The sequence below is a fragment of the Myotis davidii genome, unplaced genomic scaffold (genome assembly GCF_000327345.1).
Source record: "Myotis davidii unplaced genomic scaffold, ASM32734v1 scaffold576, whole genome shotgun sequence".
In the NCBI taxonomy this organism is placed as follows: Eukaryota; Metazoa; Chordata; class Mammalia; order Chiroptera; family Vespertilionidae; genus Myotis; species Myotis davidii.
Genome location: NW_006287104.1, coordinates 870,067 through 878,423, shown reverse-complemented (window position 1 = coordinate 878,423; position 8,357 = coordinate 870,067). Strand labels below are relative to the sequence as shown.

Below are 8,357 nucleotides of genomic sequence, written 5' to 3'. Positions count from 1 at the left end.
TTCTGCTTTCTGGTGGAAGCCAGGCTAAGATATCATCTAATGGGGATCATAATATAATACCTTCTTTGTGAGTTGTTAAGGGATGTATGCACATAACATAATAAAATGAGATATGTGTATAAATGTGCATGTAAAATACATAACATGGTCCTTAGTACAGAGAAAGTTCTTAAGACATCCTACGTATTATGACATGGCTGTTGTTTTTGTTCACGAACTTACATCAATTCTGAAGTCTGTGTCACACATCATATTTGCGAAACCTTAGGCTGAACTTTAATATAGTAATGAGATTTTTGTTTTGGGGGGCATTTTATTTATATTTACTTATTTTGAGTCAACTTTATTGGGCTCAGTTTAGGAGTCCACGAGCCTTGAAGACTTCTGTGCATCTGTCAATTTTCTTCTCCAGTTCTTTTTGGCCTGTTTCCATGGATTTTGGCCTTCTCTTTCCTTTTCTCCACCAGAGCGGCTGTGACTCCCTGGTACTTGCAGGGAGTCAGGCGCCCTATGTAGGCAAACTTCCATTAGGCTTCAGACACACAACCTTGAGGGCAGCAGGAGCCACCGTTCGCTCTTGTCATAGGGCAGCGGGATCCCATCAAACACCTTGAGCGGTCTAAGGTGGCATGGCCTCGCTTGGTCTTGTGGGTCAGCGTGCCTTGCATGGTCTGCCAGAAGATGCGGCCGGGACTGAAAAGTGGTAAAGGCCAAGGGATGGGTTGATGTTCATCCACTTGTGGAGAAAGACCAGGTACTTCAACTAGTTTCTGTGGAAATTGCCAGGAAGGTTGATGCCCTCACAGGGCACAATCAGCATCTTCCAACCCAGCAGTACCGGCTTGGCCATGATGGCCTCTAGGTGGCCCTGGCCCAGGACATGACCTCAGCCATGAGCACCAGGAGCTGCCCCTCTGCTATGTTCAGCAGCTGCCTGGGAAAGGAGTATTTTTCAGGCCATTTTTGTATAGGAGTAAAAAATTAATAAAACAGATTTCTTTGGACCCACTCTGCCTATGATTGAGGAACTTCCAGTTTTACCCTTTTATTTTTTTCCAGTTTGTTCTCCATGTTTCCAGGGCAGACTTTCATGTACTTTGCACTACTGAAGGGAGTCTAGCACATTTTTCCTCCTCTGCTGCATATTTGAAGACAGAGTTTATGCCCATTATGTGCCCATTGTGAATATTGCAGCCTAAGTACTTTCTCAACGTGTTGAAAGTCATGCAACTAGTGAGTGGCACAGTCTGAAACTGAACTGGGTCTGATTTTAGAACCCAAGTTGGGAATCATTTTTTAAACACTACACTGTGTTTGCTGAATTGGTTTTTCTCTTCCACATTTTCATTCCATTTCTTATGATTCACTAATAGTCACTCCCATATATCTAGGGTGTGTAGATTATTCTAATTCCCTTTTTTTTCAGAGACAGAAACAATTCCACCAGATTGAAGTCCTCAAGACAAAGGAGCCTAGGAAAGAAATCTCATCAGAAAGATAAAAGAAGTTTTCATGGTTTTGCTAAGAGTCAGAAACTTTTAATGAATCCAGTTGTATTGTTTACCAAGCAAAATCCTTTCAGATGTCAGGAGATAGATGTGTAGATGTCAGCTCATAAAGTACAGCTCCAGTGTGATAGCAGAAAGACAAGAAACTGGAATCCCTCCATGCTAAAAGATAATGAAGGAGGATGAGTTGGAAGAAACTCTTGTTACCAGGAGGGGACAACAATTGTTTTTTGCTAAATCAAATATTTATGAGACTGGGATTTGATTACCCATGGTTTAAAAATTCAGCGGAAAGATCATTTTCTAAAATGCCCAAGGTGTTGGAGTAATTCAGATAACTGTTTCTTGTACAAAAATAATTAATCCCTAGAATTAGAAATGCTTGCAAAATTGTGAAGGGGATAGAAGATATTTTGCAATGTGAAGGCATCATGGTGTAACATGTTGGAGAGAATAAACTATATATCCTGTTGTTAAAGGCAACATTTCATCCCTTGTCAATATAGAACATTTGGTTTTGATTTTTGATTTTACTAACATTTATTAAAAACCGAGCATGTGTCAGACATTTTTATATTGGCTTTAAAATTTTTAATGATGAGCACTGTTTAGGTATATTTTATTATTTCACTTTATGAAAGAGGAAACTGATATTCAAAGAAGTTAAATGGTCCTTAAGGACACAGAGCTTGTAAGGTAAAAGTTGACTGAATACTCAGGTCGATTTGCACCCCCCAAACCCACAGTCTTTCCCCCATTCCACTCTGCCATTCAGGCATTTAAAAACTACAATTTCTGGCCCAAAGGGGATTATGAAGACTTGGTTTGAGGTCTGTAGCTTGGTGGAGTGAAAAAAGCAATACAGGTACATTATTTTGAGTGAGGATGAAATAAGGAAGGTTAAGACCTTCATCAAGTGTGCCCACTGATTCATTGCTGGAAAAATCCTGATTATTACTGTGTTGAGAAATGAACCGAAGTCTGTGAGAGCTGAAGGAACCGGGCACGCATGGGATTCAGCCTTCTCATTTCACAGATGAGTGCCCTGGAGTTCAGAAGGGGGAAGTGATTTGTCCAAGGTTGTTATGTAATGAATCCATGTCAGAGCTCGCTCCTCTGTGGCACCATTTTGGATTTGTTGTCTGGAACTACACGAGATAAGCTGAATTCTCCTTCCACAGCCCTTTAAATATTTGGTGACAGTGCTCCATGCCCCAGAGTCTCCTCCTCTTCAGGCTAAGTCAACTTTCATTGGTCAAGCATTCTAAGCACTGAAAAGTTTTCCAGATTCTTCCCCACCCCCATTTGTTGACAACTCCCATTTTCTCTCTTTTTGCCCCCCTCCACCCAATAACCACCCCACCCTTGGCCTTCCCCATACTATTATCTGTGTCCATGGGTTATGCATATATGTATGAATATTCTTTGGTCAATCTCTCCCTGTTTCCCCCCCTCACCCCTGAAATCTGTTATTCTGTTCCATGCATCCATACATTGATTCTTCATCATGTTTGATCTTTTCCAAAAGTGCATGATGTTGTCAGTTTCTCTCCCCAACTTTGGTACCCAGAAATGAATACATCACCGTAGGTTATATCAGTAAAATATTTAATTAAGGAGAGTGGATATAAGTTCTTGCAACTTGCACAATTAAGATTGTTGGTTTCAGGATTACAGAGTCATGAAAATATGGCAAATTGAGTTGAAAGGGAATAACTGGTCTTCATACTTCAAGGTTAAAAATGTTGGATAAAATAATACAAGATAGTTTTTGTACACATAGCTAAAGAATAAACCAAGAACAGAAAATACCCAGGTGTGAAAACAAAGAAGCAGCTCAAAGTCATAGTACTAAAGCTGAAAAAGCTTTTATGGTTACTGTAACATCATATAGAATTGAATGTCAGGGGACTAGGTACTAGGGTTCTCTTATATTGACATCAGGGGCAGATTTCAAGCTCATGGTATAGATGAACTACCTGTCTAAAGGCAAGAGCCATGAAGACCTATCCACTTCTGGAATAAGGACCAGATAAACCTGGCTTGCCTCTTCTGGGAGGTGAAAATTTGTAATCCATCTGATGCTGTGTCTGATAAACAATTCACCAATGATAAATAATCCCAGATCTGCACTACACATGAGTGTGGGACATGACTCAAAATATTACCCATGTGGTATGAATACCAAACCAAAAAGATACCATAAAGCTAGTTTAGTGATGGCCACAGAGGCTAACACAGAGGCAGATGTAACACATCCTATAGGGACACTTCTAAAGCACCAAAAACTCACAAAGTGCTGAAAATGAGCACACAAGAAAATATTAAAAAATTACACAATGGAATAAACTGCCATGAGGGAAATTAGCAGGTGAAACAAATATCAGCATTTGAACTAAATATCACCTCAAGAAATATAAATAATAGAATAACCTACACTAGGCAAACAAATTTAGCCCTGACCGGTGGGCTCAGTGATTAGAACATGGGCCCCACACCCTGAAGAGTTGTGGGTTCAATTCTCAGTCAAGGGTTTGTTCCTGGGTTACAGATTGGATTCCTGGCCTGTGTTGGGCGCATGTGGAAGGCAATCGATGTCCGTCTGTCTGTCTGTCTGTCTGTCTCTCTCTCCCCTTCCTTCCCTTCCATTCACTCTATCTAAAAAAATCAATGAGAAAAATTTCCTTGGGTGAGGATTAACAAAAATAAATAAATAAAATAAACAGATTTTAAGTGATCAAAGAGATAAAAGATCAAAGAGGAGAAACTGAGGCACAACAAGATAATTTGAAAAATCCCAGGAATATTTAAAACAGAACCAAAGTGTAATCGAAGTGAAAAAAAGATTATTAAGTAAAGCATTCAATTTACAGATAAAGAGAGAAACAATGATTTTTAAGATAGATCTGGGAAAATATAAAGATAGAAAATATAGAAAATTGGAAGCCAGCGATGCTAAATAAAAGTAACAGATGAAAATAGTAGAATAGAGGCAATATTGAAAGAAATAATGACAGGATCTCCAGACTTAATACATGAATATATAAGTTAAAAGAGCATACAAGTCCTGATCAGGATAAATTAATTCATTAATTCAGAAAATACTTAATAAGTATGTATTAGACACAAATACTCTTATAGATGCTGAACAATCTACCAGATAAAACATTTAACCTCACAGAGCTGACATTCTAGTTGAGGGTGAGGAGAAATGGACAATAAACAAAATAGACAAGAAAAGTAAAGCAGGGTAATAGGAGAATTGTACTTACCTTGTGGTCATCTGGTACCTACCTGTATAGCCACTCAGCCCATGCAATTTCTGCTGTGCTTTGAGACAGAGATCTTGTCTTGTCATCTCTGCACGGCAAGAGGCATCATGTATCATGGTTCCTGATGTAATCCGGTGTTCAATAAAAATCAGATGAATTTAATGGAATTCTTTGTCATCTTATGTTTTATTGAGTTGTACTTTGAAACCTATACCCAATCAATTCAATGAAAAAAATTCTCCACCATCTTATGTTTTATTGAGTTGTACACTTGAAATCTGTACCCAATAAATTCAATGAAAAAAAATCCCCATAATCTTATCTCACCATCGTTTTGCTCTGGTTCGTCTCCATCTTATTGATTTCCAAGGCTGTGTTCAACTGTCCTTGAAAAGAGGCAACCAAAAGCTTCATTCTCTGCCTGCCACATCCATGCCTTTGGAAATGTTATCCTCATTTTGTGCCTGCCTACTCATCTGTGTCCTTACTGCTGCCAACTCAGGTTAGTCCTCATGCTCTCTTTCTTAAACTGGTCTTCCTTCCTCTAGTCTTTCTTAAATTTGTCTTCCTTCCTTCCCCTAGTCTCCACTACATTCATTATCCACACTGACAGGATGACTTTTCTAAAATATATTTGAGTAAGTCATTTTCTTGATTAAAGTCCATCAGGGATCTCTATAGCTTTCTTTTTTTTTTTAATATATTTTATTGATTTTTTACAGAGAGGAAGAGAGAGAGATAGAGAGTCAGAAACACCGATGAGAGAGAAACATTGATCAGCTGCCTCCTGCACATCTCCCACCAGGGATGTGCCTGCAACCCAGGTACATGCCCTTGACCAGAATCGAACCTGGGACCCTTCAGTCCGCAGGCCGATGCTCCATCCATTGAGCCAAACCGGTTTTGGCTCTATAGCTTTCTTAAACTATATAAGATACTGTATGGTCTGTGTCCTTCTTACCTTCCCAGCTCCCCGTCTCTCTGCCTCTATTCCTGCCCCATGTGCTACTCATATCAAATGACTTGATTGGTCTTATGCTTTCAACATGTTTCTATCCTTTTATTTATTCTGCTATAGTTGTATGACAAGTCTTTTCATTCTTAATTCCCCTTCCTCATTGCCAGGCAAATACACATTCATCTTGAGATTCAGTTCAAATTTCAACTCCTCTATGGTGCTTCTCCTGACCCCCATCTTGTAGTAGAACTAATCTTCCATTCTTTGAGGGTTTTATTTTTTTAGTCATAATACCTTTATGCTTGCTTTGAATTTTTTTGAGCCTATGTGCCTCCTTCGCTAATCTTGAAGATAGATGCCATTTCTTATTTTTCTCTATTTCTGCTCCAAAACTCTCATGCCCAGTAAATGCTTTTTGAAAGGGAAAATAGATATAGGAATGATGCTTGGTACAAAGAAGATGCCTATTTTGAAACAGAATTGATGATCTGGCTTTGGTTAATCCTGAAAGCCTGGTTTGTTACTTTTTGGCCACAGAGAGCTAGTCTGAAAAGTGTGAATTCTTTTGTGACACATCTTTGGGTCCTAATGTTATGGTGGTCTTTATTCTGACTTTATAGGAAGCCTCCAGCTACTTAGAGACCTTGGAAGGTCCCCTCAAAGGTAAAGAATGACCACATTTGCTTTAACCACAGAAGCAATTAACTCTCCAGCAGTGTGGAAAACAGCTTTTGATCTGTATTTATCGATGCATAGATTTCACAGAGCTGTGATATTTGAAGACAAATGGCTGTGTCCATAATTAAGACTGCTGGGAAATTGGCAAGTGTGATATGATGATAGAAGACCCAGAGAAAGGGCAAGGGAGCGAGAGTGGTCAGGATGATCTAGTCTTTGTGACCTTGGTGCCCTCTTCCTCTTCATTGATTTCACAATTAAATATAACTTTTCATTCAGTCAGTTCCCATACACTGCACATTATTGATATCCTGCTGTAGGAAGGAAAGATGACCTACATCCTCCTGTAGGGGAGGATGCTCTCACTTTTTTAAAAAAATTCAATATAACAAGGTGGCGAAGAGGAGGTTCTCCATTAGTAATCTTTTCTATGAAGACTGTTTTACTACCGAATCAAACTCATAGAGCAACCAAAGGACTTGTATGCATGCATACAAGCCAAACCAATGGACACGGACAGCAGGGGGATGAGAGTATGAGTGTTGGGGGGGGGCGGTTAATGGGGGGATAAGGACACATTTGTCATACCTTAACCAATAAAGAAATTAAAAAAAAAAGAGTTGGAGAGAAGGAGGTAATTAACCAAAAGGTGTCCTTCAGTGATATCCTGAGAGGAATTTCCTCAAGGTGGTGAGGGTGAAAGTCCAACTGCAAGGAAGGCAATAGTGAGTGGGGGGTGAGAAATTAAATGTGACAGTCCAGAGTTTAACTGTTACTTTTGTAAATTTAGTAATTAAAGCAAGGAAAAACATTCCTGGACCTTTGTGGAAAAAAAGGCATTTCATTACTGCCTTCTCCATGCCCAAAAAATGTACCATCATTTTTAATGCATTTCTTTGAATTAAAATACAGTGGGGTCTTGTCTTATGAGTTTAATTCGTTCCATGATGGACCTCGTAATTCAAATTACTCGTATGTCAAATCAAAAGTGAACGAGTGAGACACATGATGCTGGGCTGATGTTGTGGTGTTTACTGTGACGTTCGCTGCGCCAACTAGCAGTGGGGTATCTGAAGCTGGCTCGTAACCCGAATTTTAGCTCGCAACTCAAAGCAAAAAGGCAGCCAAGAGACGGCTCATATCTCGAAAAACTTGTTAGTCAGGACACTTGTAAGTGAAGGCCCCACTGTATATGTCATATAGAAAAAAAAACTCATAGAGTACGCAGTGGTCACAATTGGCAAGGGTCTTGATTTTTGGGTTTGAGTTCTGACTCTACCACATTTAAATGTGTTTAATTCTTGCAAAAACTTTTTAAGGTATTGTGACCCCCATTTAGAGATGGAGAAAATATCTTAGAAAAGTTAATTGAGTTTTCTAAAGTCACACAGTAAATAGTGTAGTCATTTAGGATCAAATACTGAATCCAGAGAAATAAGGATACATATTCTTATTTGTTTTGAGTATTAGTCTGACTATGCTAATAATTAATTAGGGATCATAAGGTGCCCCATCTCCCACCAGGTTAAATCCAAGATTGCTGGCATGTTATGCAAGGTCCTCCATGTTCTGGCTTCCATTTACCGCTCTGGTTTCATCTCCTTCCCTTCCTGGCTCATGCATTGTGTTTCAGGAACATGGAACTGCTCGAAATTCCTAGGGCATCCAGCTCTTTTCCTGCCTTTGCATTTACTCATGCCTTTCTCCCTATCTAGAATGCCCAATTCCCACACTTTTCCTCATTAACCCCTACTCAATATTTAGTACTCAGCCAGTGTACTCAAAAAAAATATTTACATTAAATAAAAAAGAGTGTTCTTGAACCACCTTATATATGTAGACTTTCTTAAACTCTCCAAGTTGAGTTAGGGACCTCTTTAATACACAGCTATAATATTCTGCATAATCTAATATCGCATTCATCACATTGCATAATAATTA

At 39.1% G+C, this 8,357-nt stretch overlaps 1 pseudogene; it reads right to left on the bottom strand.

Annotated features, from left to right (window-relative positions):
• Window positions 1–395: 395 nt before the first annotated feature.
• Window positions 396–4,896, bottom strand: LOC102754973 (annotated as a pseudogene).
• Between the last annotated feature and the right edge of the window lie 3,461 nt (window positions 4,897–8,357).